The 17,821-nt window shown below is 34.2% G+C and overlaps 1 non-coding gene across 1 annotated transcript; it reads right to left on the bottom strand.

The window, feature by feature from the left end:
- Nucleotides 1-3,689: 3,689 nt before the first annotated feature.
- LOC121207323 (small nucleolar RNA R71) lies at nt 3,690-3,796 on the bottom strand. The gene has a single exon (XR_005902413.1). It is a non-coding gene; the product is annotated as a small nucleolar RNA R71 (small nucleolar RNA).
- Between the last annotated feature and the right edge of the window lie 14,025 nt (nt 3,797-17,821).

Genomic DNA, 17,821 nt, shown 5'->3' with positions numbered 1-17,821 from the left:
CGGGCGTGTGACACGGCCGTGTGAGACCAGTGTTGGGCGACACGGCCGTGCCTCTTTTCAAACTCGTTTTATTTTTATTTTTATTTTTTACTTTTATTTCTACTTATTTTTGAAGACTCATGTTTTATATTTTTAAACTCTACATATCTTTATGGTAATCATCGAATTTTCCCTTAACTCTCCTTCACAGTAGTGTCTTCTCATTTATCCCTCAGAATCATGCCTTTCCTTCAGCTTTATCTTCAATTCTCACTCTAGCGAATCAAAGGATTTCATTTACTCTCAGGGCAGTTTCACTTCTCTTCCTCTCTTTCGATATCATATTTATATCACTATTATATATCTTTGTACATTGAGGACAATGTACATCTTAAGTGTGGGGGGTCATTTATATTTTTATCAGAAAAATCCCTAAATTCTGTCTTATTCTCAAATAATCTTCTCATATCATTATTAGAATGAATTTTGATTAATTTATGATTTTTATTGATATGTCTTGAATTAAAACATAGGCATTTATGCATTGGCTGTTTAAACTTTAATGAATTAGAGAATCAAGCATGATAAGTTGATTTTTGAGAATTAAAATTTTTGGGTTGTTCCCCCAAGTTTAGGTATTATCTTGAGTTGAAATTCATAGGTTTAACATCAAAAAGCCATAATTTTTGTGAGATTTTGAGCCTTTAGAGTATCTATTATTTCTTTCATGCTCACTTTTATTATTGCTATGAGTGCGTCAATATTGATTTGTTATTCTAGAACTTGCTTCGATTATGAATGTCAAGACCACACCATTGATTTGATATGTTGAGATGATAAAGGCACCTAGGTTTAACCCACTCACTCCATAAAAGCCTACCTCCATAATTAACCCTTAGTGAACCCCTTTGAGCCTAACAAGCCATTCATTGATTTACCCTCAATATTAACCCATAACCCATTATTGTTGAAATCCCCTCAATTAATTTTATCCTTATTTTTTGTCGAGATTCGATTTGAATAAATTGCTTAGCTATGTTTTATTTTTAGCAAAATACTATAATATTTGACTTGTTCTAAAAAAAACATACTTACATATTAGTAGTAACTTTTTGTTTTTGAGCTTAAGTATTTAATTCCATATTCTATAAAGAAAAGCTCAATTGTAGGATCTTCTAATTAGGAATGTAATTTATCAAATTTTAGTATTTTTTTTAGTTAGGTAATTTTTCAATTCAATCTCGATTCTAACATTTTCTTTCAATGCTTGTGACCACACCCCCTAACCAAAGCCAAGTTACAACCCTCTAAAGACCAATTTAATTTTCACGCAAGCTTATGGTAATAACTTTTCATATTGACTGGTGAGTGCTTAATTTGTTGTCTTTAAACACCTCGAGTGATTTGAGTGAATCTTTAGTGAGGATGTTGAATTATGTGATATTTTGAATCAAAGGTGATTACTTAGATGAGAGGAGAAACCTAATGTTTTCGTGATAAAATACTCAACTTTGATGTTCTTCTAGTCGAATTCTCAATGTATGATTACTTATGGTTTATTCTGAGATATTATTGACAGGAATTATAAGTTAAGAAAAATGAATTCTTAATTGTGAGTTGAGGATTTTCTTGAGGATAAGCAAACGCTTAAGTGTGGGAGTATTTGATAAACTGTAATTTATACATATTTTTACCCCATGCTAAGCACATTTATGGATGATTTCTCCTTATATTTGGTGAATTCGATGCTCCTAATCCTTTAATTTCATGTTTTATATTTAGGTGAGCATAGGAGAGTAAAAAGAGCGAGAAACAGTCCAAAAACGAAAAAAATGGGTCAATATAGGAAATCAACACGGCCTGGACTTCCTAACATGAGTGGTTCACACGCTCGTGTCTATTTAACAGATTGCAACACGGCCTAAGCCACCTCACACGGGCGTGTCCCTGTCGAGCCCAAGTCTAGTCCTATTTGGAAAAGGCCACTCTTGAGGGTTTTGAAGCATTATAAAGCCTATGTAAACACCCCAGGAGGTACCTGAAAGGGGGACACAGGGTAGGAGGCAAGGAATTACTCAAAGAAAGCTGATTGATCCATCTCAAAAGCCAGATTCATCTTCAAGACTGAAGATCTCCCTTCAATTTCCTTTAAGAGTTTTGGGTTTTCTTTATGTTTTGTTATCTTTATTCTTTTGAGATGTTTCCTTTCATAAATATGAACTAAATCCCTTAAATACCTAAGGGGAATGAAACCTAAGACGGATCTTGTTATTATTTTCTGAATTGTTTGATAAATATTTGACTTGTTCTTAATTATGTGTTCTTAATTCTTGCTCTAATATTCCAGGATATTGATTCAAGTATTGATGTGCTTATTCAGGGAGCAAAAGTCCCTATCTAAGAGTAGATCTAGCATAATTAAGCGGAGTTGATTGCATGCCTAGAGATAGGTTGACAAGATTTTGCCAGATTAGGGTGAAACCTAATAAGGGAATCCATAGATCAAGTTAATGCAACACTAGGGAGTTAATTAGAAAGAGATTTCAATTAATCAACCTAGGGTTAGACGTTGTTAGTCTCGAGAGAGATAATAATATAAATTAGGAATTTCTATGGATCAAGTCAAATGAATAAATCATCTGATTCAGAGTCAAATAACAAGAGAAGTCTAGGTGGATTTTTCCTTGGGTATTGTTTTAATCAATCAGTTTTCTCAAAAAAATTTCAAATTTTCTTTTTGTGCGTTCTTAGTTTAGTTAATTAGTTTAGATAAACAAAACCCTTAATTTTTAAGCTAGATAATAAAAAGAAAGTTAATACTAGTACTTTTAGTTCCTTTGGGTTCGACAATCCAGTCTTGCTAAAGCTATACTACTGTTCGACAGGTGCGCTTGCATTCGTCGTGATAGTTAGTTGGTTTTCAAGGAGCGATCCATTATAAAAAATTATAAAATTTATTGCACGTATCACATCACGCGATCAAGTTTTTGGCGCTATTGCTGTGGAACTAAGATATTAGGAACACTTAATTTTTATTACTTTAGCCATTTATTTTATTTTAATTTAAATTTTATTTTGATTTTTTGTTACTAAATTTTCTTTTTCCTTCTGGCAGGTTTTTATAGTTTATGATTAGAAGAAACCCGTGGGGACCATTACTTTTTGATAGTAAGATCGATCGCACAGCTTGCTGAAACCGAAGAGAAATAAGGCGAAGCCTAAAATACACAGAGGAAGAATAAGAGGACAATATTTCGACCACAATCGAAGAGATGGCTGAAAATCAAGAAAATTCGCTACCTCCTGCGATTGCTGCTGATCCAGTAAATCAGAATCCTGCTCCATGCACTATATATGATTATGCTAAACCTACTTTAATAGGAGCCAAATCGAGTATAGTTAGACCTACTATTGCTGCAAATAATTTTGAACTAAAACCTAACACGATTCAAATGATACAACAGTTTGTTCAGTTTGATGGTTTGTAGGACGACGATCCAAACACTCATTTGGCAAATTTTCTGGAATTTTGTGACACTTTTAAAATCAATGGATTTTCTGATGATGCCATTCGCCTTCGGTTATTTCCCTTTTTATTGAGGAACAAAGCTAAACAGTCGTTGAACTCGTTACCACGAGGGTCAATTACTACTTAGGAACAAATAACCGAAAAATTCTTACTTAAATATTTTCCGCCAGCTAAAACAGCTAAATTGAGGAATGATATCTCTTCTTTTGTGCAGATGGATCTAGAAACACTCTATGATGCATGGGAGAGATACAAGAATCTATTGAGAAGGTGCCCTCACCATGGGTTACCTTTATGGTTGCAGGTTCAAACGTTTTTCAACGGTGTGAACCCCTCAACAAGGAAATTTATCGACGCAGCTGCTGGTGGGACTATCAATAACAAAACACCTGAAGTGACTTATGAATTTATTGAAGAGATGTCACTGAATAACTATCAGTGGCAAGTCATGAGAATAAAGCCGACAAAAGCAACCGGTGTTTGACTCGACGCGACCACTATGCTATCAAATCAGGTAGAACTTTTAAATAAAAAGATTGACGGTTTGTGTGCTTTTACTCAGGTACATCTAGTGATGAGGTGCAATTCAAATGGAGGAGGAGTACACACAGAATATCAATCCTTCAACCCCAACATCGAGGAGGAACAAGTTCAATATATGGGTAACAATAATTTCAGACCTCAAAATAACCCATACAGTAATACTTATAATGCAGGTTAGAGGAACCATCCCAATTTCTCGTGGGCTGGTCAAGACAATCAAAGGCCACAACATCCCCCAGGTTTCCAACAACCACCTTACCAGCAGGAAAAGAAGCCGAACCTTGAGGAGATGCTAACGAAATTTATTTCGATGTCAAAGACTCGTTTTCAGAATACCAAAATAGCACTTAAGAATAACAAGCGTCGATCCAAGGGCTCGAAACTCAGATAGGCCAACTTGCCAAACTAATTTCTAAACGACCACAAGGTTGCTTGCTGAGTAATACTAAATCTAACCTAAGGGAACAACTCAATGTGATTATTGCTCGAGAAATAGAAGGGTTAGTTGAACCTGAACTTGAATCGAGGCAAAGAATTGTGGTAAGTAAAGGTAAGGATGAGGTGGACCACAGTGAGCGGAAACCGGTAAGTAAATAGTATAAACCTCATGTGCCATACCCCAATGCGACAAGGAAAGACCACACGGATGGATAATTTGGTAAATTCTTTAAACTATTAAAGAAATTACACATTAACTTACCATTTATTGAAGCTCTTTCGTAGATGCCAAATGCAGTTAAATTTCTAAAGGAGCTTTTAACAAATAAATAGAAGTTGGATGAGGCGTCGCATATAGAGTTGAACACAGTTTGCTAAGCTGTTCTACAGAATAAGCTACCCAACAAGTTGAAAGATCCAGGGAGTTTTATGGTTCCTTGTTTGATTGGTAGTTTAAAAGTGAATAATGCATTGGCTGATTGAGGGGAGAGCATTAATGTTATGCCTTATAAAATGTTTAAACAACAAAGTCTTGGGAAACCCAAACAAACTAGGATGAGCATTCAATTGGCTGATCAAACCATTAGATTTCCTAGGGGTATCATTGAAGATGTTATTATTAAAATCGATAAATTTATATACCCAATAGACTTTGTTATTCTAGACATAGAAGAGGATAGTGACGTGCCTTTAATTTTAAGAATGCCCTTTTTTTAGCAACTGTTAGAACCGTTATCGATGTTGGTACAGGTGAACTCACACTTCGTGTGGGTGATGAAACAATCACTCTTTAAGCTCGTAATTCGAGTAACAAATCAAATATTGAGAGTGCTTGTATAAATTGTGTTACTAATACTGATCCTATGGTGCAACCTTCTTTGCAGGAAACACGTTCGACGAGCATAAATGAGCCTTGTTCAAGTAACAACAAATGACCCATCTATGAAGAACGAAGACTTTAGGTTGATGAATTAGATAAAAGGCGAACACCTGTCAAGGAGAAACCAAAAGCACACGAAAAATCGAAGCGACACCATAATGAACATAGGGATGAAACAAGACAAATTAAAGTTGAGGACAAAGTATTGTTGATGCAAATGACCCCCGAATTGCTACTCTAGAGCATAATACGGACAGAGCGACTCCATTCACGGTAATTAACATCTTCCCACATGGTACAGTTGAGGTAACACATACTGTATTCGAAAATTTTAAGGTAAATAACACTTGACTAAGACCTTATTTTGATAAAATTGATAGCAGAGGTGAGGAGTTTCAACTCCTTAATCCACCGTAATCACACGAAGTTGAGGTAAGTCAAGCTTAGACTATAAATAAGTGCTTTTCGAGAGGCAACCCGAGCACTAACAATGTTGATTTCTTTACATTTTTGTTTTTAACATCTAAAACATTAACTGAGTCCTTAAACGCAGGTTTTCCAAATCCACACGGCAAGGCACATGAGTGTGCCTTCAGCCGTGTGCATACCACGGGATGCAACACGACCGTGCGATATGGCTGTGTGCGAACAAAGCAAAATTTTTTCACCAATGCGGGATTCGATACATTGCCAAAGCTGTGCGATGTGGCCATGGGCAATTTTGTCAAATCAACACGGGCGTGCGACACGCCCGTGTCACCACCTATGGTCGAGACTGTTAAAAGAACACGAGCGTGCGCATATATACACGGGCGTTGGAGAAGTGAACCACATCACGCATGGTCATGCAATACGACCATGTGACCACACATCATAAACACAAAGACGTGGCCTCAGGCTGTGTGGCGATTTCTCATTTCACGATAAACATGGGTTGGACGCGAGCCACACGGGCGTATGACACGGCCCTGTGAAAACAGTGTTGGGCGACACTACCGTGCCTCTTTTCAAACTCATTTTATTTTTATTTTTTACTTTTATTTCTACTTATTTTTGAAGACTCATGTTTTATATTTTTAAACTCTACCTATCTTTATGGTAATCATCGAATTATTCCCTTAACTCTCCTGCACAATAGTGTCTTCTTATTTATCCTTTAGAATCATGTCTTTCCTTTAGCTTTATCTTCAATTCTCGCTCTAGCGAATCCAAGGATTTCATCCACTCTCAGGGTAGTTTCACTTCTCTTCCTCTCTTTCGATATCATATTTATATCACTATTATATATATTTGTACATTGAGAACAGTGTACATCTTAAGTGTGGGGGGTCATTTATATCTTTATCAGAAAAATCCCTAAATTTTGTCTTATTCTCAAATAATCTTGTCATATCATTATTAGAATGAATTTTGATTAATTTATGATTTTTATTGATATGACTTGAATTAAAACATAGGCATTTATGCATTGAATATTTAAACTTTAAGGAATTAGAGAATCAAGCATGATAAGTTGATTTTTGAGATTAAAATTTTTAGGTTGTTCCCCCAAGTTTAGGTATTATCTTGAGTTATTCACAGGTTTAACATCAAAAAGCTATAATTTTTGTGAGATCTTGAGCCTTTAGAGCATCTATTATTTCTTTCATGCTCACTTTTATTATTGCTATGAGTGCGTCAATATTGATTTGTTATTCTAGAACTTGCTTCGATCATGCATGTCAAGACTACACCATTGATTTGATATGCTGAGATGATAAAGGCACCTAGGTTTAACCCACTCACTCCATAAAAGCCTACCTCCATAATTAACCCTTAGTGAACCCCTTTGAGCCTAACAAGCCATTCATTGATTTACCCTCAATATTAACCCATAACTCATTATTGTTGAAATTCCTTTAATTAATTTGATCCTTATTTTTTGTCGAGATTCGATTTGAATAAATTGCTTAGCTATGTTTTATTTTTAGCAAAATACTATAATATTTGACTTGTTCTAAAAAAAACATACATAATATTAGTAGTAACGTTTTGTTTTTTAGCTTAAGTATTTAATTCCATATCCCATGAAGAAAAGCTCAATTGTAGGGCCTTCTAATTAGGAATGTAATTAATCAAATTTTAGTATTTTTCTTAGTTAGGTAATTTTTCAATTCAATCTCGATTCTAACCTTTTCTTTCAATGCTTGTGACCAAACCCCCTAACCAAAGCCAAGTTACAACCCTCTAAAGACCTTCTAATTGATGTATCATCTCAATATATAGTGGTGGAAATTTAATTTTCATGCAAGCTTATGGTAATAACTTTTCATATTGACTGATGAGTGCTTAATTTGTTGTCCTTAAACACCTCGAATGATTTGAGTGAATTTTTAGTGAGGATGTTGAATTATGTGATATTTTAAACCAAAGGTAATTCCTTAGATGAGGGGAGACACATAATGTTTTCGTGATAAAATGCTTAACTTGGAATGTTTAAAACTTTAATGTTCTTCTAGTCGAATTCTCAATGTATGATTACTTATGGTTTATTCTGAGATATTATTGACAGGAATTATAAGTTGAGAAAAATGAATTCTTAATTGTGAATTGAGGATTTTCTTGAGGACAAGGAAATGCTTAAGTGTGGGGGTATTTAATAAACCGTAATTTATACATATTTTTATCCCATGCTAAGCACATTTATGGATGATTTCTCCTTAGATTTGGTGAATTCGATGCTCCTAATCTTTTAATTTCATATTTTATACTTAGGTGAGCATAGGAGAGTAAAAAGAGCGAGAAACAGACCAAAAACGAAGAAAATGAGTCAATATAGGAAATCAACACGGCCTAGACTTCCTCACACGAATGGTTCACACGCTCTTGTCTATTTAACAGATTGCAGTACGGCCTAAGCCACCTCATACAGGCGTGTCACATGGGCATGTCCCTGTCGAGCTCAAGTCTAGTCCTATTCGGAAAAGGCTACTCTTGAGGGTTTTGAAGTATTCTAAAGCCTATATAAACACCCCAGGAGGTACCTGAAAGGGTGACACAGGGTAGGAGGCAAGGAATTACTCGAGGAAAGCTGATTGATCCATCTCAGAAGCCAGATTCATCTTTAAGACTGAAGATCTCCCTCCAATTTCCTTTAAGAGTTTTGGGTTTTCTTTATGTTTTGTTATCTTTATTCTTTTGAGATGTTTCCTTTCATAAATATGAACTAAATCCCCTAAATACCTAAGATGAATGAAACCTAAGACGGATCTTGTTATTATTTTCTAAATTGTATGATAAATATTTGACTTGTTCTTAATTATGTGTTCTTAATTCTTACTCTAATATTCCAGGATATTGATTCAAGTATTGATGTGCTTATTCAGAGGAGCAAAAGTCCGTGTCTAAGAGTAGATCTAGCATAATTGAGCGGAGTTGATTACACACTTAGAGATAGGGTGACAAGATTTTGCCGGATTAGGGTGAAACCTAATAAGGGAATCCATAGATTGAGTTAATGCAACACTAGGGAGTTAATTAGAAAGAGATTTCAATTAATCAACCTAGGGTTAGACGTTGTTAGTCTCGAGTGAAATAATAATATAAATTATGGATTTCTACGAATCAAGTCAAATGAATAAATCGTCTGATTCAGAGTCAAATAACAAGTGAAGTCTAGGTGGATTTTTCCTTGGGTATTGTCTTAATCAATCAGTTTTCTCAAAAAAAAAATTCAAATTTTCTTTCTGTGCGTTCTTAGTTTAGTTAATTAGTTTAGATAAACAAAACCCTTAGTTTTTAGCTTAGATAATAAAAAGAAAGTTAACACTAGTACTTTTAGTTCCTTTGAGTTTGACAATTCAGTCTTGCTAAAGTTATACTACTATTCGACAGGTGTGCTTGCCTTCGTCGTGATAGTTAGTTGGTTTTCAAGGAGCGATCCATTATAAAAAATTATAAAACTTATTGCACGTATCGCATCACACGATCAACAGGACTCATTATTACTGAAGATAAGGATATCCTTTCTAAATGGATACCTAAATGGACTAAAATCTTTGAAACTAATGCTTAAGGACTCAAAAAATTTGGACAGCAAAAATAAAAAATTAATTCTATGTTTGTAGGAAATAGAGCATTGCTTCAAGGTGGACAATACAAGCAAAAACTCGTGGTACCTTGATAGTGGATACTCAAGGCACATGATCGGTGACAAGAGTAATTTTGTTGAATTGAAGCCAAAAAATGAAGGAGAAGTTACATTTGATGACAACTCTAGAGGACTTATTGAAGCAATTGGTTCTATTAGTAAAAACTCTTCAATCTTTATTGAAAATGTTTTGTATGTAACACCCCAAACCCGGCCCAGACGTTATGGCCGGATCCGACATGCCACATCGAAGCGTTCAAAACATTTTATATTGTTGATCCAAAAAAACTTACTTAGTGTTTTAAAAGATAATTTCAGTATAGGTTAAAGTGAATGGAAGCTGTGCACCGGGTAGGAAATCGAAAAAGAGGAGGTGAGTCCATCGGACTGCTTAAGTACCAAGCTCCCTTCGGATCCAATCCTAGACATGCACACCGCCATTGCCACACCTTAACGTCATGTATATTTCTAGGAATCCGATTTGATTAAGTCCTTTTTAGGAAAAGTGATTAATTTTGGAAAATATCTTCATTGCGGAAGCTTTGCTTGTTGTTGTGTTATTTTGAAATCAATTACTGTTTTTTTTGAAAACGCGCCCTAAAGCTATCCAATTCCAACAGTTAATATAAGTAATACCTATCTTAATAAAACATATCAAAACCATCAAAAATAATTAAGTGACCTTATTACAACTTAAAACCCAAATCATAAAAATAAAAGAAAAGATGTCCAATTCACCGGAAGAAAACAGGAATTTGTAGAACGTGTGGCCACTCCGAATTCCCTCACAGCTCCAAGCCCACTATGGTTGGGGTTTACCTACGTGGATGAAAAATAATGGGTGAGTTTGGGAAAACTTAGTGTGTAAAATAACCCAACCATAGTCTAAATCAGCTCAAACCACAGAAACATAATAAGTTTGCCTTAGCCCAGAACATAAATTCAGAATAAAGCCCATAGGCCCATAACAGAACAGAACAGATATTACATGTTTATGCAGAAACCCAACCATATCCAACCGTATACACCCCCGTACCAACCTTACACCGTGTGGGGAGACAACTCGACCCACCCAACCGCTACACACCACAGAATTTGCAGCATGGCTGCCAGAACAGATAATGTGACAGAATCACCAGATACAGATAATCGTGGCAGAGCCACCAGAACAGATATATGTGACAGAGCCACCAGATCAGATATTTGTGGCATAGACACCAGGACGCTTCCTCCATAATATAACCGATGTCCCCATGTAACAGAAATAATATGTCATGGCATACGTATACAGAAACAGAACATCATGCTTTTCAGAAAAAAATAACCCTAGGGGTATAACAGTAATTTTGCATACATAGGGGTGTTCAAGTAATTTCACTATTCTTAAGGTTTTCATACATAACATAGCCATTTACGTACGATCAGAAACACTTATCGCGTTTTCTTACCAACTTGGGCTCGTTGGCCCATTATCCCGTTTTTGGCCCATTAAGCCCAAAAACATCGAAATGCACGGAATCGCGCACTCTGCAGTCTTATCACTTTAATTTACCATATACATCAAACTATTAATCTCATGAGCATTAGCACACTCGCAAGATCTCAAAATACCGGCTTTTCGGCTTTTGTCGATCTAGTCTATAAGAGGGTGTTAGTTACACACCTGTTTGCGACGATATGCTGACGAGATCCACACACGAACTGCCTACAATTGGATTACTAACACGTTAATCTAACTATTCAAACACGAATTACATATTAACCCCTTACAATATTCGGCCAACCACACCTACAGATCATAGTAAGCTTATAAGAAATCAATAAGCAACTCATTAACAAATTTTTGTCAATGTTTACCACATAATCAAAATTTCACTGCAAGCTGTCTTCCTGAGCAAAAGTCACTAAATAATTTATAACTAGAGCTACGAAACTCCAAATCAAGTTCCGTTAATTTTCCCTGAAAATAGACTCATATATCTTCTATCCATAAAATTTTCAGAATATTTGGTTTATCCAATCAATACCAGATTTTTCTCAAAGTTTCCCATGTTTCACTGTTTGACTAATCTGACCACTTTTCTTTACGAATCAAATTTCTCATTGTACAGAATTCAAAATATGTTATCGTTTATTTCATTTGAAACTAGACTCATTAAGCTTTAATTACATAATTTACTCAGCTTCTAACTCATCTCCCACAATTTATGGTAATTTTCCAAAGTCACATTACTGCTGCTGCCCCAAGCAGATTTATTACCAAATCACTCTTTCACACACCTAACTTGCATGCATGTTATTTAAACATGTATATCACCAATCAATCATCACATATCTATGATTTTACTTAATTATAATCTCCATTTCATCATTTTAAAGCACAACATGTTAGCCGATTTTTTTTCCTTAGCATCTAAGGCACATGCATGCTTATTTGTTTGGCTCAATTTCACCTATCTTCCATTTTTCATCAAAAGCATATGAAACAACAACCATTTCCTTCATTTTAATTCATGACCAAATGCTCACAACACAACCAAAAACCAAAATATGCTTTAAGAGTTAAGGTAGAATCAAGAAGAACCCATGAACATCAAAATAGAAGCAAAGTACCAAGAACTTACCTTCAATTTTCCTCCTCCTAGTGACCGAATATTCAAGGGTTTCCTCCCCTATTTGCTCTCTGTCAAATTCGGCTATGAAGAACAAAGAATGAACAAAAACCTTCCTTTACTTCCTTTTGTTATTCTTACCACTCAACATTTTATGACACATAAATGATATACTAATATTTGTGCCATACTCATGCCATAATTCCAATAAAATGCCCATAATGCTTATCATGCCCATCATGGAACATTTTCCTAACCCATTATCAATTTTTAAAAATTTGTCCCATACATTATTAATATCAAGTGCACATATTGTCTACCACCAACATGATGAACATCCACTACATGTAAAATGGGAGGTTTGACATGCAAATCCTCCTATTTTGCACTCCTATTTATATGGCCACTGCAAATTAGCCTATAGCATTTTCAAACATTTTCACATAGGTCCTATTTCATAATTTCACTCCCTTTTTCTTATGGAACAAAAATTAACTAAAATTACCGGGTTCTATCTTAAGCTTGGGCCTTCTAGAGGCCCACAACATAATTAAACCTATGCCAACATTCACAGAATTCCTGAAAATTGGGGCGTTACATTGTATGTCAACGGTCTTAAGCATAACCTATTAAGTATTAGTCAATTATGTGATAAAGGTCTTAATGTCATCTTTGAATCAAATGGATGTAAAATAATTGAAATTTTATCTAATAAGATTATGTTTGTAGGACATAGGATATGAAATATTTATAGTTAAAGGAAACGAGCATAAAGTTTGCAAACTACTTAGATCCATATATGGACTCAAGCAAGCATCTCGCTTATGGAATCAAAGATTTGATCAAGAGATTAAGAATTTTGGATTTGAGCAAAATGTAAATAAACCTTGTGTTTATAAAAGTTTAAGGGATGGAAAGGTGGTATTTCTTGTTCTATATGTCGATGACATTCTACTCATTGGGAATGATGTAGAGATATTGTCATCGATTAAACTGTAGGACAAGGGAGAAAAAAGTGATAGCACTGTTTCAGGCTTCATACATAGACAAGATATTGGAGCATTATGTAATGACTGATTCGGAGAAGGGAAATCAACCCTCCGTATCGAGATTTCATCTCCCTTTAAAGGACTATCCTAAGATAGTGGAAGAGAGAAAGAACATGAGAAAGGTTTCTTATGATTTAGTGGTAGGAAGTCTGATGTATGCTATGTTGCGCACACGTCTAGATATCTATTTTGTAGTGGGGTTGGTAAGTCGATATCAGACGAATCTAGGACCAAGACACTAGCAAGCAGTTAATCATATACTCAAGTATTTAAGGAGAATGAGAGATTATATACTTGTGTATTTTGGAGGATATCTTACTCGAATCGAAAATATTGATTATGATTTCCAAATGTGTCAAAATTTGAGGGAACAGAAATCTAATTGTGTTTTTGTCCTAGGCGGCGGGTCCATTGTGTAGAGAAGTGTAAAGTAGAGCTGTATTTTTAACTCCACTATGGAGGGTCGAATATGAGGTATGGAAAAGCCATGGCCCTATAACAGTGTAGATATAGCTAAAGCTCAAAGAAACCACATCAGGACAAAACACATTGGTATAAAGTATCATAAAGAAGACGATAGTGACAGAATAGTGGATGTAGTAAAAAATCACATATGAGGACAAACCCCGAGGATTTGTTTTACCAAGACTCTACTAGCTAGAGAGCTTTTTCGAGAAACATATCGAGGGCACAAGAATGCAAAACATGACTTATCTATTTCACTAGGGCAAGTGGGAGACTGTTGGATCTGGTACCCTAAGTGTCGTATTTTCGTCAATATACACTTGTTATTTTTTTGAACAAATTGATTAATAAAATTATTCATTGATATACTTTGTATAATTTTCCTTATATGGTTTTTCTAGGCAAATAAAAATGAAAGCAAATGTTGCTCGCTGGTTGTCTAATGTTTAACTAATATTAAGCGATATTACGTGATTGGATCGTAATACAGAAAGACAACTTGTATTAGTAGGGGAACCTAAACATGTCCTTAGTCTAATCCAAAACAAGAAAATTGATTAAAAAACTAATATGTCATCTATCAAGTCCAGTTGTAGAGATTCTTTATCTTGGGAATCGAAGCGGATGACTCCAGAAGATAAAGACATAGATGTAACTGATTGGATTGACAGTACATCAGATGAGACCTAAGAAGAATAGATCCTGAATTCGTTTATGGATTTATTCACTTGTGACATTCATAGTGTGGCATACCTAAATCTTAAGTGGACGATAGACTATGTATGTGTGACTCGTACACTTTGATGTAAGTAAAATCCTGAGTTTGAATAGATAAGGAACCGAAAGCTGGTAAGTTGGATGTACAACTTCTGTAGTATGTAGCGTCATTCACAATAATGGAATTCATAATTCGGGACATGGGTAAATGATATCCTCTCATTGATGGTTGATGAAAAGTAAATGCGATCATCAGTCGTTCGTATTTGTGATGAATGACTTGAGTACCATTTGATAGTAATTGACTTTTCATAAAAGAAGATGTAATGGTTACCATGAGATAAAATAGGATCATATTGGAAGAATGAATATTATCTCAAATAGATTAAAGACATCATATGAGGGTAACACACTTATGACAAGATCATTGGACAAGTACTAATCAAATTGCATTCATAATGGTATGCCATTGGGGAGAGCTCAGTCACGATACTATAATGGAATGACTTCGTGACTAAATGAGTTTATAATTAATAGGTGAAAAGCTAGAACTTAATTATAATTCTTTTGAGCCTTAATTGTATATGCCCAAATGGTCCCCCTCGCTAGCTTGTAGAAACCAGAAATGAGTTATGTGTTGATCAAAACGAAAATAGAAATAGAAATGAGAAATGAATTCATGATATCTCAAAAATGATCGGAAGATTGAGTTAATGTTTTTGAGCTATTTTAAATCCCGAAAATGAAAATAAACCATGCAATCATAATGAACAAGTTGAATGGTGAAATATAAAATATATTTTCTTGAAAATTTTATCAAGGGTAAAATTGTCATAATTTTATCGAGGTTAAAATTGGGATGAGAAAATAATTTAATATAAATATTGAAGTTTACTTTGGAAATGGAAAAACAAGAATGGGTTGGATCAAATTACAAAGTATTGGGTTAAAAAGTTTGGGAAGTACTTGTAATTGGACCCAATGTGAGAGGGGCCCAAAATCCACTTATGGAATATGAAGGGGCGGGAACCCTAGTATGAAAAAAGGGGTGTGCTGCCCACCCTAATCCTACTCTAAGTAGGAAGTGTTTTTCTATTTGAAATAAACTTCTCTAATTCAACAAGGGTTCTACCTTCTCTTATTATAAATAGATGGCACCGGTAGAGTTATTTACACACAACTTTCAGATATCATTATTTTGCTTGAAAATAAAGAGACTTTTATTCTCTAAGATTAAATATATTTTTCGAAATAACGAGTCTGTCGGTTTCTATTTGAGAAAAGAATTTTCATTTTCACCCCAAAAGAAAAGAAAACTATTTATAGTTTTTGTGTTTGATTCGATTTGATCGAGCCCACACTCAGGCAATTCGTGCTATGAGAATAGCAGGGAAGATCGTACTATTGAAAGCCAGGAACGACAAGGATCCATCTATCTGAAAACACATGTACAATTTTGGTCTAGGGTTTATTACTATAAATATCACAAACCGAGTCGGTTTTCAAAATTTTTATTTTTCGTTGTGCAAGAAAATCTTTTTCAAATAGAATTTTTTCAAAAAAAATATCATAAATAGATTATTTTGAAGTTATTCTAATCATTTCTAGGCTTTCTTTAAAGTTTGGTTACAAATGGGGACCATTCAGCTTATTCGAGTCAAAACAGGGTCAATGTCACGATACTGGGAAATGGGTGTTGCGACATTGATCTTTTGATGTCGCGACAACGAGAGTAGATTACTCTATTATCTATAATGTCATGGCACTAACTTGTGGTATTGTGACATAGCCCAATGATGCGGCATTGAAAGTTAGATGTCGTGAAACTGAAGATAGATTGCCTAAAACATAACTTAAACACCTAAAACTAAGTCAAAACTATTTTTAAGCATTTCATAACATTTCTAAATACTTTTAGAACTCAAAATATGTAAACTTATCATTCAAAAAATTCATATAACGCATGAGTATATCTATCTAAGGAAGATTATCCCAAGGTACAAAATGATATTAGGCATGCATGACATAATTTTGGAACCACTTAGTTACTTTACAACAAAAATTCATATGGTTCTAATCCTATGTACATGACACTTATTATCAATATCTGTGTTCCATGCTCTTCAATCCTTGCTTGATTATGAGATGAGGATGAGGGTGGTCATTTCAAAAGATGCCTTCAAAATGACTTTACTTACGCGTTCAAAACAACGTGTTAAGTTGGTAAAAGCTTAATAAGTACTTAAAATCCTAACTTACCTTTGTATTCAATATAGTATATCAGTAAATAAGTACTTAAATAATAAATATAAAAAACATGGCTACTAAAAACTACTTAAAGATAAAGATTGATATGGGCAACAAGGTTAAATAATATCATTTCTCTTACCACATTTGCTTCATATATTTTTATTCATTAATCACTCATTTTGCCTATTGTAGACTTGAATGAACAAAAAGGATATAAAAAATATAATCATGAAGTATACAAGCACATTACTGCTAGTTATCACAAAAACTAATAATGTTAAAACATGAGCACCAATGTGCTAAATTTACGAGGGCGCCAAGGAAATTCCTAATTGCATGTTATTTATATCCCACATATTCAAAACTTGTCTACAAGGGCTTTAACAATATTATAGATCCAATATTCATCACAAGCACAATCAACTTTCATAATTTCATAGTCACTTATAACTTTCCAACTTTTTACAATTTAGTCATTTTCTCCATACATATATTCACATCAACAATAACCACATTTATTTACTACTTCCTTGAATTATTCACATATTTATTAAATTATAAATACTCAAGTTCATGACATTAACACTTTCATTATCATAAAATTTCAAAAACCTAATTAAGTAAGAAGAATCCTAAAGTACTTGCAAATTGGACTAAACTATACTTCCTTCAAGCTTTGTCTACTGGTTGTCCCTTGTTTAAACTCCTTGTAGCTTCTTCTTTGTCTTTTTCTTCATGTCATATCAATACCATAAAATATAATATATCAATATTCTTAATCCACAAAATAATCAAAGTAGACATGAAACTATTACTAAATCATGAATATCTCACCTTAAAACTTTAGTTTCTCACATTATCTAGATTTTCTCTTTTCAAACATGTACTCTCCACTTCCAACTTGAAAACTAAGCTTGCTAGGTTGTGGGTAACTTGATTTAGCTAAGATTTTTATGGAAATTTGATGGTTTTGAGCTCGAAAAGGCCTTTAATGGAGATGGAGGACCAAATTCTAAAAGAAAGAAAAGTTTTCTTCCTCCCCAATGAAGTATTGTGAAATGGGACGAAGAAGGAGAACTCTCTCTATCCTTCTTCTAAAATATCTTTAATACTTTAATAAAATAAAATAAAAAAAAATTAATATATTAATAATAGCAATGATGGTGAAAATTAAATATTAGTATAACTAAAAAAATCTATCTAGCATACTTATCCACTTGATCTTGATAA

Source organism: Gossypium hirsutum, chromosome A09, assembly GCF_007990345.1.
Source record: "Gossypium hirsutum isolate 1008001.06 chromosome A09, Gossypium_hirsutum_v2.1, whole genome shotgun sequence".
Taxonomy (NCBI): Eukaryota; Viridiplantae; Streptophyta; class Magnoliopsida; order Malvales; family Malvaceae; genus Gossypium; species Gossypium hirsutum.
Note: the sequence above shows the minus strand (reverse complement) of the source record. Positions and strands in the feature narration are given on the sequence as shown.